The following is a 20,673-nucleotide window of genomic DNA, read 5'->3' on the forward strand; positions in this document are numbered from 1 at the left end:
ATGAGAGCTTCTTAGAAATTCAGAATCTCAGGCCCTACCCAAGACCTGCTGTATCAGAATCTGAATTTTAGCAAACCCCTAGGTAATTCATACATTAAAGCTTGAGAACCACTTAGCTAGAGAACCAGGAAGGAGTTAATGGGAGGATGGTTCTAGAAAAGAGAAGGGAACTATATGACAAGTGTGTGCTCATGGAAGACATTGCTAATCAAGTATACAACTCTACTGCTAAACGCAGATGTGGCTCAATAAATTCTTAACACAGATCACTGGAATTGATATCAGATTTCTATACGTGCCTGTAATAATATGACTTAACATGGCTTCTTGTTAATTTGACATTTCAGATATCTATGTGAACCTCAATCAGTGCATGCCAATGGTAGAATTTATCCTACTCTACCAATAGAATATTTATTGAATTATACATTGTCTTTGCAGACTTACGTTTCCCTTCTACATTTTACCCATCTCTTTTATATCGGCAGGCAAGTGCTTCTTCACTGCAGAGGAAGTGGCTAGTCCTGGAGTGGGTGGATCGTTAAGTAATATATAATATGGTTTCTGCCTGAAACAAGTGCTCCTTTTCCTCTCTTTTCTTTTTTTTTTTTTTTTCACACACACACACACTGTATTTTATTTTTACAAGAGATAAATAGACTGACACCAAGCATTGTACATGGATGACCACAACAAAAGCAACAATGATTGCAATTACCAAACATGAAACACACTCATACTATGTCATAATATTGACATTCAGTCCAGTAATCCTCCACTGTAACAGCTCCTTTACTTTGCAGTGAAAATTGATTTGTATATTCTTTGCCTCTGAGTCCTTGTGGGATTTTTTTTTTTTAATTCGGACAGAAAGTCACAAAAATTATACTCATCCTCATCAGTTCACTCAGTCCCATGTAATTAATTTTTTTTTTCATCTTGATCTTTTGTTAGCACTTTTATGAGTTCATCAGTTTTTCATTAGAGTTCTGAAAATGCTTATTCATTCAGTTCAGCAGTACAGTCAGTTACCAGAAACCTGTACTTGTCAGAGTCTTTTCCATGAATTTCTTGAAGATGAAACCCTTTTATAGGAACATATTTGCAAAATCATCAGCGTACACCCAGAACTGTCTGTAAATGACAAAAGACTTAAAAATGACCACGGTTAAAGATTTGATGAAAGTTCATAATAATGCAGTTGACAAGAAAATTAGTTATTTCTGAGATATACATTTTAAAGTAATAACTAGGATTATGACTTATAACATTATACCAGAACATATAAGATTTTTAGAAATTTCATGTAATGTCTGAAACATTTATATTAACATATTTCCATACATATTTCCATACAAATACAAATATAAGATTTTTAGAAATTTCATGTAATGTCTGAAACATTTATATTAGCTTATTTCCATACAAATACAAATATAAGATTTTTAGAAATTTCATGTAATGTCTGAAACATTTATATTAACATATTTCCATACAAATAACCCAATGAAAGTTTAGTATTAGTTGTTTTGTTTGTTTTTTTATACTGCAGGTTCTTATTAGGCATCAATTTTATACACATCAGTATATACATGTCAATCCCAATCGCCCAATTCAGCACACCACCATCCCCACCTCACTGCAGTTTTCCCCCCTTGGTGTCCCTATGTCCATTCTCTACATCTGTGTCTCAACTTCTGCCCTGCAAACTGGCTCATCTGTACCATTTTTCTAGGTTCCACATACATGCATTAATATACGATATTTGTTTTTCTCTTTCTGACTTACTTCACTCTGTATGACAGTCTCTAGATCCATCCACGTCTCAACAAATGACTCAATTTCGTTCCTTTTTATGGCTGAGTAATATTCCATTGTATATATGTACCACATCTTCTTTATCCATTCGTCTGTTGATGGGCATTTAGGTTGCTTCCATGACCTGGCTATTGTAAATAGTGCTGCAATGAACATTCGGGTGCATGTGTCTTTTTGAATTACGGTTTTCTCTGGGTATATGCCCAGTAGTGGGATTGCTGGGTCATATGGTAATTCTATTTTTAGTTTTTTAAGGAACCTCCATATTGTTCTCCATAGTGGCTGTATCAATTTACATTCCCACCAACAGTGCAAGAGGGTTCCCTTTTCTCCACACCCTCTCCAGCATTTGTTGTTTGTAGATTTTCTGATGATGCCCATTCTAACAGGAGTGAGGTGATACCTCATTGTTGTTTTGATTGGCATTTCTCTAATAATTAGTGATGTTGAGCATCTTTTCATGTGCTTCATGGCCGTCTGTATGTCTTCTTTGGAGAAATGTCTATTTAGGTCTTCTGCCCATTTTTGGATTGGGGTGTTTGTTTCTTTGATATTGAGCTGAATGAGCTGTTTATATATTTTGGAGATTAATCCTTTGTCCGTTGATTCATTTGCAAATATTTTCTCCCATTCTGAGGGTTGTCTTTTTGTCTTGTTTATGGTTTCCTTTGCTGTGCAAAAGCTTTGAAGTTTCATTAGGTCCCACTTGTTTATTTTTGTTTTTATTTCCATTACTCTAGGAGGTGGATCAAAAAAGATCTTGCTGTGATTTATGTCAAACAGTGTTCTTCCTATGTTTTCCTCTAAGAGTTTTATAGTGTCCAGTCTTATATTTAGGTCTCTAATCCATTTTGAGTTTATTTTTGTGTATGGTGTTAGGGAGTATTCTAATTTCATTCTTTTACATGTAGCTGTCCAGTTTTCCCAGCACCACTTATTGAAGAGACTGTCTTTTCTCCATTGTATATCTTTGCCTCCTTTGTCATAGATTAGTTGACCATAGGTGCGTGGGTTAATCTCTGGGCTTTCTATCTTGTTCCATTGATCTATGTTTCTGTTTTTGTGCCAGTACCATATTGTCTTGATTACTGTAGCTTTGTAGTATAGTCTGAAGTCTGGGAGTCTGATTCCTCCAGCTCCATTTTTTTGCCTCAAGACTGCTTTGGCTATTCGGGGTCTTTTGTGTCTCCATACAAATTTTAAGATGATTTGTTCTAGCTCCGTAAAAAATGCCATTGGTAATTTGATAGGGATTGCATTGAATCTGTAGATTGCTTTGGGTAGTATAGTCATTTTCACAATGTTGATTCTTCCAATCCAAGAACATGGTATATCTCTCCGTCTGTTGGTATCATCTTTAATTTCTTTCATCAGTGTCTTATAGTTTTCTGCATACAGGTCTTTTGTCTCCCTAGGTAGGTTTATTCCTAGGTATTTTATTCTTTTTGTTGCAATGGTAAATGGGAGTGTTTCCATAATTTCTCTTTCAGATTTTTCATCATTAGTGTATAGGAATGCAAGAGATTTCTGTGCATTAATTTTGTATCCTGCAACTTTACTATAATCATTAATTAGCTCTAGCAGTTTTCTGGTGGCAGTTTTAGGATTCTCTATGTATAGTATCATGTCATCCGCAAACAGTGACAGTTTTACTTCTTCCTTTCCAATTTGTATTCCTTTTATTTCTTTTTCTTCTCTGATTTCCGTGGCTAGGACTTCCAGAACTATGTTGAATAATAGTGGTGAGAGTGGACATCCTTGTCTCGTTCCTGATCTTAGAGGAAATGCTTTCAGTTTTTCACCATTGAGAATGATGTTTGCTGTGGGTTTGTCCTATATGGCCTTTATTATGTTGAGGTAGGTTCCCTCTATGCCCACTTTCTGGAGAGTTTTTATCAGAAATGGGTGTTGAATTTTGTCAGAAGCTTTTTCTGCATCTATTGAGATGATCATATGGTTTTTACTCTTCAATTTGTTAATATGGTGTATCACATTGATTGATTTGCGTATATTGAAGAATCCTTGCATCCCTGGGATAAATCCCACTTGATCGTGGTGTATGATCCTTTTAATGTGTTGTTGGATTCTGTTTGCTAGTATTTTGTTGAGGATTTTTGCATCTATATTCATCAGTGATATTGGTCTGTAATTTTCTTTTTTTGTAGTGTCTTTGTCTGGTTTTGGTATCAGGGTGATGGTGGCCTCATAGAATGAGTTTGGGAGTGTTCCTTCCTCTGCAATTTTTTGGAAGAGTTTGAGAAGGATGGGTGTTAGCTCTTCTCTAAATGTTTGATAGAATTCACCTGTGAAGCCATCTGGTCCTGGACTTTTGTTTGTTGGAAGATTTTTAATCACAGTTTCAATTTCATTACTTGTGATTGGTCTGTTCATATTTTCTGTTTCTTCCTGATTAAATCTTGGAAGGTTATACCTTTCTAAGAATTTGTCCATTTCTTCCAGGTTGTCCATTTTATTGGCATAAAGTTGCTTGTAGTAGTCTCTTAGGATGCTTTGTATTTCTGCGGTGTCTGTTGTAACTTCTCCTTTTTCATTTCTGATTTTATTGATTTGAGTCCTCTCCCTCTTTTTCTTGATGAGTCTGGCTAATGGCTTATCAATTTTGTTTATCTTCTCAAAGAACCAACTTTTAGTTTTATTGATCTTTGCTATTGTTTTCTTTGTTTCTATTTCATTTATTTCTGCTCTGATCTTTATGATTTCTTTCCTTCTGCTAACTTTGGGTTTTGTTTGTTCTTCTTTCTCTAGTTTCTTTAGGTGTAAGATTAGATTGTTTACTTGAGATTTTTCTTGTTTCTTTAGGTAGGCTTGTATAGCTATAAAATTCCCTCTTAGAACCGCTTTTGCTGCATCCCATAGGTTTTGGGTCGTCGTGTTTTCATTGTCATTTGTCTCTAGGTATTTTTTGATTTCCTCTTTGATTTCTTCAGTGATCTCTTGGTTATTTTGTAACGTATTGTTTAGCCTCCATGTGTTTGTCTTTTTTACGTTTTTTTCCCTGTAATTCATTTCTAATCTCATAGCGTTGTGGTCAGAAAAGATGCTTGATATGATTTCAATTTTCTTAAATTTACTGAGGCTTGATTTGTGACCCAAGATGTGATCTATCCTGAAGAATGTTCCGTGCGCACTTGAGAAGAACGTGTAATCTGCTGTTTTTGGATGGAATGTCCTATATATATCAATTAAATCTATCTGGTCTATTGTGTCATTTAAAGCTTCTGTTTCCTTATTTATTTTCATTTTGGATGATCTGTCCATTGGTGTAAGTGAAGTGTTAAAGTCCCCCACTATTACTGTGTTACTGTCGATTTCCTCTTTTATAGCTGTTAGCAGTTGCCTTATGTATTGAGGTGCTCCTATGTTGGGTGCATATATATTTATAATTGTTATATCTTCTTCATGGATTGATCCCTTGATCATTATGTAGTGTCCTTCTTTGTCTCTTGTAACATTCTTTATTTTAAAGTCTATTTTATCTGATATGAGTATAGCTACTCCAGCTTTCTTTTGATTTCCATTTGCATGGAATATCTTTTTCCATCCCCTCACTTTCAGTCTGTATGTGTCCCTAGGTCTAAAGTGGGTCTCTTGTAGACAGCATATATATGGGTCTTGTTTTTGTATCCATTCAGCCAGTCTATGTCTTTTGGTTGGGGCATTTAATCCATTCACGTTTAAGGTAATTATCGATATGTATGTTCCTATGACCATTTTCTTAATTGTTTTGGGTTTGTTTTTGTAGGTCCTTTTCTTTTCTTGTGTTTCCCACTTAGAGAAGTTCCTTTAGCATTTGTTGTAGAGCTGGTTTGGTGGTGCTGAATTCTCTTAGCTTTTGCTTGTCTGTAAAGCTTTTGATTTCTCCATCAAATCTAAATGAGATCCTTGCCGGGTAGAGTAATCTTGGTTGTAGGTTCTTCCCTTTCATCGCTTTAAGTATATCATGCCACTCCCTTCTGGCTTGCAGAGTTTCTGCTGAGAAATCAGCTGTTAACCTTATGGGAGTTCCCTTGTATGTTATTTGTCGTTTTTCCCTTGCTGCTTTCAATAATTTTTCTTTGTCTTTAATTTTTGCCACTTTGATTACTACGTGTCTCGGCGTGTTTCTCCTTGGGTTTATTCTGTATGGGACTCTCTGCGCTTCCTGGACTTGGGTGGCTATTTCCTTTCTCATGTTAGGGAAGTTTTCGACTATAATCTCTTCAAATATTTTCTCGGGTCCTTTCTCTCTCTCTTCTCCTTCTGGGACCCCTATAATGCGAATGTTGTTGCGTTTAATGTTGTCCCAGAGGTCTCTTAGGCTGTCTTCATTTCTTTTCATTCTTTTTTCTTTAGTCTGTTCCGCAGCAGTGAATGCCACCATTCTGTCTTCCAGGTCACTTATCCGTTCTTCTGCCTCAGTTATTCTGCTATTGATTCCTTCTAGTGTAGTTTTCATTTCAGTTATTGTATTGGTCATCTCTGTTTGTTTGTTCTTTAATTCTTCTAGGTCTTTGTTAATCATTTCTTGCATCTTCTCAATCTTTGCCTCCATTCTTATTCCGAGGTCCTTGATCATCTTCACTATCATTATTCTGAATTCTTTTTCTGGAAGGTTGCCTATCTCCACTTCATTTAGTTGTTTTTCTGGGGTTTTTTCTTGTTCCTTCATCTGGTACATAGCCCTCTGCCTTTTCATCTTCTCTATCTTTCTGTAACTGTGGTTTTTGGTCCACAGGCTGCAGGATTGTAGTTTTTCTTGCTTCTGTTGTCTGCCCTCTGGTGGTTGAGGCTATCTAAGAGACTTGATGGGAGGCTCTGGTGGTGGGTAGAGCTGACTGTTGCTGTGGCGGTCAGAGCTCAGTAAAACCTTAATCCACTTGACTGTTGATGGGTAGGGCTGGGTTCCCTCCCTGTTGGTTGTTTTGCCTGAGGCAATCCAACACTGGAGCCTACCCGTGCTCTTTGGTGGGGTTAATGACAGACTCTGGGAGGGCTCACGCCAAGGAGAACTTCCCAGAACCTCTGCTGCCAGTGTCCTTATCCCCACGGTGAAACAGAGCCACCACTCGCCTCTGCAGGAGACCCCCCAACACCAGCAGGTAGGTCTGGTTCAGTCTCCCCCAGGGTCACTGCTCCTTCCCCTGGGTCCCGATGCACACATTACTTTGTGTGTGCCCTCCAAGAGTGGGGTCTCTGTTTCCCCCAGTCCTGTCAAAGTCCTGCAATCAATTCTCACTAGGCTTCAAAGTCTGATTCTCTAGGAATTCCTCCTCCCGTGGCCGGACCCCCAGGTTGGGAAGCCTGACGTGGGGCTCAGAACCTTCACTCCAGTGGGTGGACTTCTGTGGTATAAGTGTTGGTCAGTCTGTGAGTCACCCACCCAGCAGTTATGGGATTTGATTTTACTCTGATTGCGCCCCTCCTACCGTCTCACTGTGGCTTCTCCTCTGTCCTTGGACGTGGGGTATCCTCCTTGGTGAAGTCCAGGGGCTTCCTGTCAATGATTGTCCAGCAGCCAGTTGTGATTCTGGTGCTCTCGCAAGAGGGAGAGAGAGCAGGTCCTTCTACTCCGCCATCTTGGTTAATCCTCTCTCTTCCTCTCTTTTCTTTCTTATTCTTATTCCTTCTCCTCCATCTGCATTTTATTCTTTTCTTTGTGTTCTTTCTTGCCTGTTATATAAACCTCTAAGACAGTGTAAAAAGCCTTGCTGGCTCCTCATAGCAGGCGGATTCAGTAAGATAGGAGTGAGTGAGGGTTACACACCTGGCTCACGGCTGGCTCCCAAAGTAGAAGCGGCCCCAGTCACAGCATCCAGGTGGGGGGGATTTTGAATCTGACCTGGGCTAGAGACATATCCAAGAGTTCTGATTTGATGACCTCTGATCCAGAGCTCTGTGAACTTACATCAGATAGGTAGCAGGTTCTTGGTTCAAAGGCTTGGGCTAAGGAGGGTTTAGCCAATTCCTTTTTCATGACTCTTCCAGGTAGAGGCTCTGACAGGTGGTGGTGAAAGCTCCAGTTTTAGACACCTGGAGTGCAAAGCAGAGGTTCACAGCTGGGCTTTGGCTTCATGAGGGGATTTTTTAAAAAAAAGACAGGGAACATGCGGCTTTGCTGAGACTGATGGTAAGTGTGCTGACCTGGGTACACGTGGATGTCAAAGCAGGAGCTCACCTTTTAGCAATCCAGAGACCATCTGTTTTCCAGGCTGATCCCACACTCCAGTTGGCTGTCTGGAACTAGCATCTTAACATATTAAGACTAAGACAAGCGTGACATAAGGACAAGTGAGGGCTGGCTGAAGTTTGAAGATCTTTAGTAACTGTATCTGAGAGGAAATGAGAGAGAGAATCATCAGAGGGAGAGCAGAAACCCCATGACCTAGTCTTGCCAGTATGTCTGATAAGTACTGTATCTCCCTCCCCAACTCTGTTATCAAAATAAGGTAATATTCTCATAGGAAGAGATCACTTCAAAGTTTTGCACATATTTAAAAAAGAAACCAAAATTTCTAACTTGACATAGGATGTAAATAAGCTTCTTACCATTAGGAGGCAATGTTGGCCTATAATTATAACCTTCAGAGCCTGAAGCTGTATATTTTTTTTCCCATAGAAATTATAGGTGGTAAAATCAGAGCTCTTTGGTAGTAGTAGGCAACTCTTTTCTAACGTGGATATTTCCAGAAGATTTTAATATAGGATATATACTAGTCTAAAATGAAAACATGATCAAATAAAGTATAAAATGCAAATTTAATGGGTAAAATAACAAGATAAATGGAAGCTTTTCAGTATTATTTTCAGGAAGTTAATCTAGGCACTAATAATAATTCCATTACAAGAAGCTTTTACCAATGTATAAGATATATATTAGAGGTAAGCAAAAAGGGAAAAAAAGGAGCAAGCAGCATTTATATTGAACTTCAGTTTATATTTTTATTCTTTTAAAAGTCCATTGCTTTAAAATGTTTGAAAACTACAGATCTGCTTTAAAAGTGTTGGAAGTATGCCTGGCTTGGATGCTGTCAGTTTAGGAGATATTCTTCCTTATGACTACTGAAATTGTATTATTGGATATCCTATTTTATAGACTGTTCAGAATATAAAGTACCAAACAAGAGGCTTATAGACTCAGAAGAAATTGTTTGCTATTTGCTGGACTAGTTTATCTCTAGATGAAGGGAGAAAGTGGGAAATTCAAAGAAAGAGAATCAGAGAACATAGAAAATGTACAAAGACTCTAGGGATCATCTAGTTCACCCCTCCTCATTTTACAAATACAGAAATGATGATCAGGGAACACTAAAATTGATGAGGATGTAGTAATTTTGAGCGAGAGTGGGAATTTTTACCATATGTTGGAAAGGAATATGCTAATATCTGCTAGAGCCCGAAGTTGGATTAACCTAAAACCCAGCAATTTCATTCTTCAGTATGTATAGTCACTACAAAAATTGGCCACATTCTTCAACAGTGAGACATGTTGAAAAATGTTTGTAATAGTAAAAAATTGTAAACAACTTAAATGTTCATCAAATGGAGACTAGACATATAAATTGGAATATATTCATATAACAGAATTCTAGAAAATGTTTGAATAGTAACAAAATAACACGTAGTTTAGTCTGTGCCAGGCTCTGTCCCCAGTACTTTACAGATGTCAATTCATTTAATCCTCATGACAACCTATAAGGTAGGTCCATTATGTTTCCTGTTTTATTTATTTTTTAAAAAAATTAATTAATTAATTAATTTATTTTTGGCCGTGTTGGGTCTTCGTTTCTGTGCTAGGGCTTTCTCTAGTTGTGGCAAGCGGGGGCCACTCTTCATCGCGGTGCGCGGGCCTCTCACTATCGCGGCCTCTCTTGTTGCGGAGCACAGGCTCCAGACGCGCAGGCTCAGTAGTTGTGGCTCACGGGCTCAGTTGCTCTGAGGCATGTGGGATCTTCCCAGACCAGGGCTTGAACCCGTGTCCGCTGCATTGGCAGGCAGACTCTCAACCACTGCGCCACCAGGGAAGCCCATGTTTCCTGTTTAACAGATGAGGAAATGGAGGCACAGAGAGTTTAATTAGCCTGAGGCGCACCGGAAGGAAGTGGCACAACTACTATTTGAATCCAGGCAGTGAGGCTCCAGGGTGCCTGCTCACACTTTCATTTGTGCAGACTCTTGTATGTACACATAATATCATCTATACAAAACTTACAAACATACAGCACAATACTAAGTAGTGCTTATGGATCTGTACTTATGACGTAACGGTTTAATAACAAGCATGGGAATGAGAGTAGAAATCAGAAAAGTGGTTACTTCTGTGTTGGATGGATTGAATGGGATGGGAGGGAGAGTGAGAAATTCATAGGACTTCATCTGTCTGTTCTGTTTTATATCTTTCAAAATAATCTGAAGGAGATAAGTCCGAATGTTAAGATTTGACAAATCTATGTACAAATATGTATATATATTCTCTCTATAAGTTTTGGTATATTTGAACTATTTCACATGAAGAAAAAAAGAGGAGTGAAGTATAAATTCACACAGCTAGTTTAGTGGCAAAGCCTGGACTTTTGACCCTTGGTTCAGTGTTTACTTCACTATGAGGTTGTACTTGATTGCTTTCTACACAGACCAAATTGAGTGCTTTATGGGGCTCTACTTGGCAATAACATGCTTGTTGTCTGTATGTTTCCACTTTAGGTCAGAATGCATATTAAATAACTCTGAGACAATACTTTCTAGAATTACATTTCATGTCTGGCTCTCGGTTTCCTGATGAGTTAGAGGTGAAAGAATGCATTTTTCACAAATGCATTCCTTTGAGATTCTGAAAAGAGCAATTTACCACAGAATTACTCACCAGCCTGACAATGTTGGCCCTTAAAAAGAACTGGTGTTGGATTTCTTATTAGATTGCCAATTTCTCCTCTTTTCACTTAGGTGCCTTTTTGTTTCATCCGGGCTGAGCTTCAGCCATTTGGACTTGGTCCAAGAAGCTACTTGAGTTAGTTCTTCAGAGAGCAGGGAGCCTGCTTCCTGGGTTTGTCACAAAGATCCATGATACTGAGAAGCACAGGTATCCTGGTGGCACCAAAGTCCATGGTGTTCTCTGATATCCCCCAGTGGCCTCATTGCTCACTCTTGGCAGAAAGAGTGACAGATGAACCACCCAAGGCACTCGAAGGATCAACATTTGTCTACCATTATCAGGGGGGCTCCAGGATAGGAATGTAACTTTTTTCCACTCATTTTTGAGTGTAAGAGGTCACTCTCCCTAGTTCCTTAGTTTGCTAAAAATACTGATAATTAATAGATATGCATTACGGGTATTTCCATTACTCCATTCAGATACAATTTCAAAATGCCCAAAGAGCACAAAATACATAAAATTACCAAAGAAGCTACAGTAAAGTACTACAATACTTATTTTAGTACAATAGTACTAAACTACTACAGTAAAGTAACATGAAATTTACCTTGATTATATTCCTTTTATTTTCATGTCTAAGACAATTGGGCATTTGAAATTCATTGGTTAAAAAGCGACAAGACTCTTCAGTGGTAGAAAAATGAGAGTTGTTTTCTAATGAACTGAAATAATGGATAAGTCTTTTTTTTTTAAGAAATTCTTTATTTAGATTTTAGTGCTAAATCTTTTAATATAAACCTCTTGATTTAACACCACTGACCTAGTCTCGTTTCTATTTTTTATCTTGAGATAGGTAGCCTGCTCTGCTGGCCTGAACACCAAACTAGAAAGCCATTGCTTTTTTGCAGCTCAGAGAGTGTGGCCAAAAATAAATCACACACACACACACACACACACACACACACAGAGAGAGAAATACATAATATAGATTAATGATATTTCAAACACTTATTTGCAATCAAATATAGTATGCCATGGATACTGGTAATGCGGATTGAGAATTTGCTCCCTGAGCCCAATTAAAATCACTCTTTTCAAATTATTTGAGCCTCTCAAACAGGAAGCCATAACTGAATAATCTATTTGAGCTGTAAATAGATTTGTGAACAAAAGGAAATCGGTAAATATCACTTATTTAAACTTTTAAAAAGTTATAACAATGATTAGCATTATTATCTTTTGAGTTGTATGTGAGACTTGGAACAGATATCATACAATAAATGGTGAGGATAAATAGATTCTCTGGGTATTAACTCTGATGGGATTGGTCACATTTAATATGTTTAATTAAACAAAATCTTAAAACCAGTGGATGAGCTTCAGTAGGGTTAAGTTCTACTGGAGTACATTTGGGGTAAAATAATTAAAATTATAATTTAAAAATGATTGGCTCTAAGCAATCAAATGCAATAAAGGCTTACATAAGGACTTTTGCAGCTAGTAATGTTCCCAGTGGGGAATTATAAAAAGATCAAAAAAGACTGGATTTAATTGGGAAGTTTTAAGAAGAAACATATTCTTGCCTTTGTAGAAAATCATGGGGCATCTGAACTTAGAAAATGGTATGCACTTCTGTTTAGTGAACTGAGTATATTTTATCAGAGGTGGATGGGGTCTAGAGAATGACCAAAGGGGAGTTAGAGTTGCCACATGTGAATGAATGGTCCAGAGCTGGGGGTAGCAGAGCATGGGACTCCAGTCCAGAAAGACAAAGGCTGAGAGAAATATGCTTAAACAAACAAACAAAGAAATCTAGATGATTATTAAGAGAATGGAAAGACTTCCCATTAACTAATTCACCATGTTGTCTGATACCACCCCCCGCTTCCCCTTTGGTAACCATAAGCTTTTTTTCTATGTCTGTGAGTCTTTCTGTTTTGCAAATAAGTTCATTTGTATCGTATTTTAGATTCCACATAAAAGTAATATGGTATTTTTCTTTGTCTTCCTGATTTACTTCACTTAGTATGATAATCTTAGGCCCAGCCATGTTGTTACAAATGGCATTATTTCATTCTTTTCTTATGACTGAGTAGTATTCCATTGTATATATATACCACAGCTTCTTTATCCATTCATCTGTTGATGGACATTTAGGTTGCTTCTTAGCTATTATAAATAGTGCTGCTATGAACATTGGGGTGCATGTATCTTTTCAAATTTTAGAGTTTTCTCCGGATATATGCCCAGGAGTGGGATTGCTAGTTCACATGGTAACTCTATTTTTAGTTTTTTTAAGGAACCTCTATACTGTTTTCCATAGTGGCTGCACCAGTTTACAATCAACATTGTAGAGGGTTCCCTTTTCTCCACACACTCTCCAGCATTTATTATTTGTAGACTTTTTGATGACGGCCATTGTGACTGGTGTGAGGTGATACCTCATTGTAGTTTTGTAGTTTGATTTCCATTTCTCTAATAATAGCGATTTGAAGCATCTTTTCATGTGCCTACTGGCCATCAGTATGTCTTCTTTGGAGAAGAAATGTCTATTAAGGCCTTCTGCCCATTTTTTTATTGGCTTGCTTGTTTTTTTGTTATTGAGTTACATGAGCTGTTCGTATATTTTGGAAATTAAGCCCTTGTCGGTCGCTTCATTTGCAGATATTTTCTCTGGTCCGTAGGTTGTCTTTTCATTTTGTTTATGGTTTCCTTTGCTGTGCAAAAGCTTATAAGTTTGATTAGGTCCCACTCGTTTATTTTTGCTTTTCTTTCTATTGCCTTGAGAGACTGACCTAAGAAAACATTGCTACCATTTATGTCAGAGAATGTTTTGCTTATGTTTTCTTCTAGGAGTTTTATGGTGTCATGGCTTATATTTAAGTCTTTAAGCCTGCAATGGCTCAAATCTTAAAAGAACACTACTTGACTCTTGACCCTCTCTCTGCTTCTGCTAACACCTCATTTTTCTGCTGTCCTTTACTGTAAAACTCTTTTGTAGAATTTGTCCTTGCAGAGGTCCTCTCTTACTGTTCTTTCTTGAATCTGATCCAATTCAATTTTGCTACTATAACTCCACTGAGACCTCTTGTCAAGGTCACCAATGACCCCTACATCACCAACTCTAATGATCAGTTCTCAGTCCAAGACTTACTAGACCTCTTGGTAGCATTTGGTAGGGATGATCACTCCCTTTCTTAAAAGACTTCAGTTGCCTTTCAGGACACTTGGCTTTCAGTCACTTTTCTGACTGAACTTCCATCTCTTTTTGTTCCCCTCCTCACTGAATCTTTAAATGCTGAAGTGTCCCACGAAATTCACACCCTAAGTGAGCTCATATATCCGCTGGCACTTTATAACATCTGTCTGCTGAAGACTCCCAAATATGTATCTCCAGCCTCTCCTCTAAACTCCAGACTTGCATATCCAACTAGAGACTTGATATCTCTTTGGCGAATGTGATACAATAAGAAATATATATTTTGGTATTTGTCCCTGGCTGCTGGGCTGAACTCCTAAAACCCTTGTAGTTTCCTAAGTAATATGAGCTTTAGGAGTATCTTTTGTTGTATTTGGTTTTTGTCACAGACTCCTGAAACAGCTCTGGAGTGAAAAAATTGAAAGGAGTATCTTTTGTTATTCAACCATGCCTGAGTTTGTGTTAATGAGGTGACTTTTGGAAAGTTCCTAAGGGTGAGGGGCTGGTTTCCAGGGGAATCAACTGTGAGATCAGAGAGTTGGAACTTTCAGCCCTACCCCCTGACTTTCTGGGAAGGGAAAAATGGGCTGGAGGTTGAATTAATCACTAATTCCAATGATTTAATCAATCGGGTCTATGTAATGAAGCCTCAACAAAAAAACCCTAACCCAAGGGGTTCAGAGAACTTCCAGGTTGGTGAACACATTGAGGTACTGGGAGGGTGGTGCTCCCAGAGAAGGCACGGCAGCTCTGTGCCTCTTCCCACATACCTTGTCCTATATATCTCTTCCGCTAGGCTGTTCCTGAATTGTATCATTTATAATAAATCAGCAGTAGTAAGTAAACTGTGTCCCTGGATTCTGTAAGCTATTCTGGCAAATTATTGAACATGAGGAGGGGGTCATGGGGACCTGTGGTTTATAGCTGGTTGGTCAGAAGTACAAGTGACAACAATAGGACTTGTGCCTGCCGTGTGAAGTGAGGAGGGCAGTCTTGTGGGACTGAGCACTTAACCTGTGGGGTCTGCATTCTCCAGGCAGTTAGTGTCAGAACTGGGTTAAGTGTAGGACACTTAGTTGATATCCACAGAGAACTGAATAATTATTTTGTGTGGAAAAACCCACACATCTGGTGTCAGAAGTGTTGTTGTACATAGAGAGAAACAGGAGAGTTGACTTCTGTTTGTGTGTGTGAAGACTTGATGTGTGCTAAGCAGAATTCATGGTTTGTTTCTCAAATCTGTTCCTTCTCTAATATTCCCTATTTCAGAAAAGGGCACTGCCACTGACTCCGTTCCTCAGGTGAAAAACTACGAGTCGTCTTTTCTTGACTCTTAATTTCACACCCGCTATCTAATTTGCCAGTGAATGTTGTCAGCTCAACCTTCAAAATATATCCTGCATCTGGCTGTAAAGTCACCACATCCAATGCTCATTCAAACCACCATCTTTCACCTGGAGTACGACACACCATGTTAACTGATCTCTAATGCCACTGTTTCTCCCCTTTCCCCAGTAGTCCATTTCCACAGAGCTCCCGCTCTGATCTTTCAAAAGCAACATCAGATCATGTCACTTCCTTGCCTCAGCTTGCTTATAATTGAATCCAAAATCCTCACCATAGCCCTATATTAAATGGCTCCTGATTACCTCTCTGATTTGGTTTCCTGCTGCTCCTCTGTCTGCTCAATCTCATTCAGTTGGCCTCCTTGCTTGTCCTTGAACATGCCAAGTATGCTCCCTTTTCTGGGTCCTTGTAGTTTCCTTTTCCTCTTCCTGGGAAGCTCCCCAGTATCCAGTGGATGTTGGACCTTCATTCAGGTCTCTGCTCAAATGTCACCTTGTTTACCCAATCTAAATTGAAACCCTCTTCACCTTATCTCCCTGCACAGGTCACTGTTTGATATTATATCTTAATTTGTTTACTTGTTTGTCATCTGTCTCCTCCACTCAAATGTAAGTTCCATGAGGACAGGTAATTTATTTCATTTATTGCTCTATTTCCAGTATGTAGAAAATGTCTGGGGCATAAAAGGGACTTTATACATGTCTGTTGAGTGAAGTAGTAAATGCATTTTCCAACCAATCCTGAGGAGATAAAACTCAGAGTTCAAATTAAGGTAATTGAAAGATGATGATTAATGTGATAATTTGCACATCTGAGTTTGTAAACTGAGAGTCATATCAACTACGATTTAATTCTATGCAACCATTCTCTCACAAGGCCCTTCCCAGCTCAAATTTTCCTATCATTTCTACATTAGTTTTCCTGAAAAATCTTCCTTTTATACTGTCATCTTCCTTCTCTTGAACCTTATAGTGGCTACTTAGTGTCAACATTGAAACCAAAATTTTCTACTTCTGTTTTCAAGGTGCCCTCCAACCCTATTTGTCACCTTTGCCTGGGGATTCAATAGAATTTTTTCCTTTCTGGTTCAAACATGTGCCATGTTTATTTTCACTTCTAAACCTTGACTCATGCCGTCCCTACCACGTGGAGTGCTTCTTTCCATCCCATCCACATCTTACCCTGCCCTTAATAGTTTTCTCAGTTCTCAGCATCTCAATGAGCCTTTTCATTCCTATCCTGGTTCTTTATTTATAGTGAACCCTTCCCATCTCTGAGTACAAATATGCAATGCCTGACAGTATTGGATAACTGCCAGACTCAATTACTGATTGATGGATAGATTATTTACCTGAATATTTGAAAATAGTTTACATTAAATATGAATAAATGTTTGGTTGATTTTTGTCTCTGAAGGTTTTCCTAGGAAAAGTAAGTGATAGCCCAGTTTAAAAAATTATTATTTTATTTCCATGAAATTGACATTATACAATACTATTTTTATCACTCAATTCTGAGTATTAATAAGTAAAGCAAAAGAGATTCAGCCCTCTAAAGTCATTTGCATTTAACCTGGCTAGAAAAATCAACCTGATTATTTAATTTTTCTAATTCTCTTCTGCCCCACATATGGCAGAACACTTTTCTTATTTTAGCTGGTATATTTTGCACTTTATGTTGTATCCTTTATTTCCTTCTTAACAGTTTTTCCCTTTATTTCCTTCTTAACATTTTTTTCTTTTTCTTTTTTTTTCTTTTTTTGCTGTCAGTTTGATTGGGTCATATCCAGTATGTCAAGTAAAACTGATATAAAATGTATACAGTGCTTGCATCAGTCTGGGTCCAATCAAGAATAGGAACCACACAGTGGGTTAAGTTTAATATAAAGAATTATCAAGTCCTGATAAAAGAATGACTAGAAGGAAACTGTGTATGGTATTCTAGGGCTAAGGGAGAATACCCAAAGAAGAACAACTTAGAAGGGTCCCCCTCCCCAAGGCTGGTTCAGATATTATTGGAGAAGGTGTAATTCAGCCCACTGGATAGCAGAGAAGCTTGCTGGTTTGTCCTGGCCACAGCCGTTCTGCAGTCTCCTCTGGAGTGCAGGTGATCAGGAACCAGTGGGGTGAGCTTGCAGAGGGAATGGGAGCCAAGGCACAGGTGTGCTGTGTCTGGGTCTGCAGTGGGAGGGTGGCAGGTATTGGGAGGGGGGTGTCAGCTGCAAAATGAGCAGTGACTCAGGGTACCAGTGTGAGCAGAAGAGCTTGGGGTCAGTTTCCACGTTGAGAGGGCTGCTCGGAAGTTTATCTCCAGGCCAGGCAAAGGCTGCAAGGTTGCTGACTCCACTGTACAGCAGCAGGAAATAACAGGAGATTGTCTTCCCTCCTCCAATGCCTCTCCAGTGCCCTCTGCTGAGAAAACTTAACATCGTGCTCTCTGTGGAGATGTTTAAAGGAGTTCTGTCCTCTGTCACAGAGCATATATTGAAGGCTGAATTGGAGCTGAGGGGCAATATATTGATAACTGGCACCATGTTTACCTAAGTATAGATGTATCTGTCAAAGGTAAATGTTTTTAGGGAGCCGTGTATGGATATACTGGCAAAAAGAATCCATATCAGGAAGACATGTCAGACTCTAGGTCCATCCACATTTCTACAAATGGCCCAATTTTGTTCCTTTTTATGGCTGAGTAATATTCCATTGTATATATGTACCACATCTTCTTTATCCATTCATGTATCGTTGGACATTTAGGTTGTTTCCGTAAATAGTGCTACAGTGAATACTGGGGTACTTGTGTCCTTTTGAATTATGGTTTTCTCAGGGTATATGCCCAGTAGTGGGATTGCTGGGTCGTATGGTAGTTCTATTTTTAGTCTTTTAAGGAACCTGCATACTGTTCTCCATAGTGGCTGTATCAATTTACATTCCCACCAACAGTGTATGAGCGTTCCCTTTTCTCCATACCCTCTCCAGCATTTATTGTTTGTAGACTTTTTGATTATGGCCATTCTGACCAGGGTGAGGTGTAGGGCAGGAATAGAGACGTAGATGTAGAGAATGGACATGTGGACACGGCTTGGGGGAAGGGGAGGGTGGGACGAACTGGGAGATCAGGTTTGACATAAATACACTACCATGTGTAAAATAGATAGCTAGTGGGAACCTGCTGTATAACACAGGGAGCTCAGCTTGGTGCTCCGTGATGACCTAGATGGGCAGGCGGAAGGCGAGAAGGGAGGTCCAAGAGGGAGGGGATATAGGTATACATATAGCTGATTCACTTCATTGTACAACAGAAACTAACACAACATTGTAAAGCAATTTTACTCCAATAAAAAAAAAAAAAAGGAAGACATGTCAGTAATGGACGAATAAATACAATTAGACCACAATTTTTTAAATGACTGGACAATAAAGGTATTCAGATGTCTTATTTTTTCTGTTTTATTTCATAATTCTTTTAAAAAATTGATGTGTATCATTCATACAGTATATTGCACAAATGATAAATGTATAATTTTTTGAGTTTTTACATGTATACACATAAGTGAAACTACTACCCAGATCAAGATAGAATTTTTCCACCACTCAGGAGGATACCTTATTGCTCTTCCCAGTTAAAATCCTTCCATCCCTACCAGAAGTAGGCACTAATCTGGCTTCTGTTACTTGTTCAGGAACTTCATGATATTGGATTCAGAAATAAGTATAATAAGTCCCCTACATATGAACAAGTTCCATCCTGAAAGCACGTTCAAAGTCCAATTTATTCGTAAACCCAGCAAAGTTAGCCTAGGTACCCAACTAACACAGTCCGCTATACAGTACTGTACTGTAATAGGTTTATAATACTTTTCACACAAATAATACATAAAAAGAAATACAAATAGAACATTTTAAATCTTACAGTACAGTACCTTGAAAAGTACAGTAGTACAGTACAACAGCTGGCACACAGGGGGTGGCATCGTGTGAAAAGGCAAGAAGAGTTACTGACTAGAGGAGGGAGAGGAGGTGGGAGATGGTAGAGCTGAAGGATCGTCAGCAATAGGAGACGGAGGGCAAGCTGCAATTTCACCCAGGCCTGACGTTGATGGCACGGGTTCTGGTTCCTTGCTGGATTCAATTCTATCTACCCTCTTGAAAAAATGATCCAGTGATGTCTGGGTAGTAGCTCTTTTCTTCTCTTCATAGATGACACGGGATTGCATTCTGAAGGGTTGCTGCAACCTTCGTGTACCTTTCTACGTTCTTGTCCTGTGCCTCAAAAACTAACAGTGCCTCCTCAAATAAAGAAAATCCCCTTGCCATTTCCTGCGTTGTGAATCTCTTCGGTTCTTTGGTTACTTCTTCTTCTTGTCTCTCTTCGTCCTTTCTCTGGGCCTCCAATTCCTGGCGCTTCTTAGCAGTACAAGCTACATCATCACTGCTTTTACTCTTGCTTCTGGACATTCTGGGCTTGAAATAAAGATACTGTACTACTGTACTCTATACAGTACTGTATAGTAAAGTACACAAAAGCACAACCACTTGTAAACGATGCACACATGTGACAATGTACACCAGACATGTGAACTAACTTATGTGATCGGACATGCGAACAGACGTTTGCAACCTTTGAAAGCTCGCAACTTGAAGGTTCATAAGTAGGGGACCTACTGTACTCTGTTGCGTCTGGCCTCTTTTGTTCAACATGATATCTTTGAGATTCACCCATCTTGCTACACGTATCAGTATTTTTTTTTTTTGGGCATAGCATTCCATTATACGCATATACCACAATTTATTTTTAAATTCTCCTGTTGATAGACATGAGGGTTATTCCTAGTTTTTGGCTATTATGACTAAAGCTGCTATAAACATGAGTTTTTGTGGAGCTATGCACTCATGTCTTTCAGTATATATTCAGAAGTGGAACTGCTTGGTCACATGCTTTAGTAGTAAGTCCTGTTTAGCTTTAATAGATACTGCTGAACATTTTTCGAAAGTGTTTGAACCAATTTCCACTCCCACCAGTAAGTATGAGAGTTCCAGTTGCCAACAGTTGGCCCATTCTTTTGTTTTCAGCTATTCTTGAGGGTAGTATTTTTAAGAATTAAGATTAATTAGAACTATACAATTATATTTCTCAGTGTTTGTAATCTTAATTATATATTTATCAGCTTCATATATTTCTCATGTTCCCTTTTGATAAACAGAAAGAACTCTTGTTTTCCTCAAATGTTATCTGAAATTTCAAAGTGAAAATTACAGCAATGGTAGCTTTTGAAATGTATTCTCAATTTACATATGCTTCCACATTATGATATACATCAGCTCTCCACTACTAAACTTTACTATAATACTGTAATAAATGTTTGCTCATTCAGAGAGCACGTAACATTCTTTTTGATTCCACAGAAATTATTATGATTATCAATATCATTGTATAATAT

This window comes from Balaenoptera musculus, chromosome 5 (assembly GCF_009873245.2).
Source record: "Balaenoptera musculus isolate JJ_BM4_2016_0621 chromosome 5, mBalMus1.pri.v3, whole genome shotgun sequence".
In the NCBI taxonomy this organism is placed as follows: Eukaryota; Metazoa; Chordata; class Mammalia; order Artiodactyla; family Balaenopteridae; genus Balaenoptera; species Balaenoptera musculus.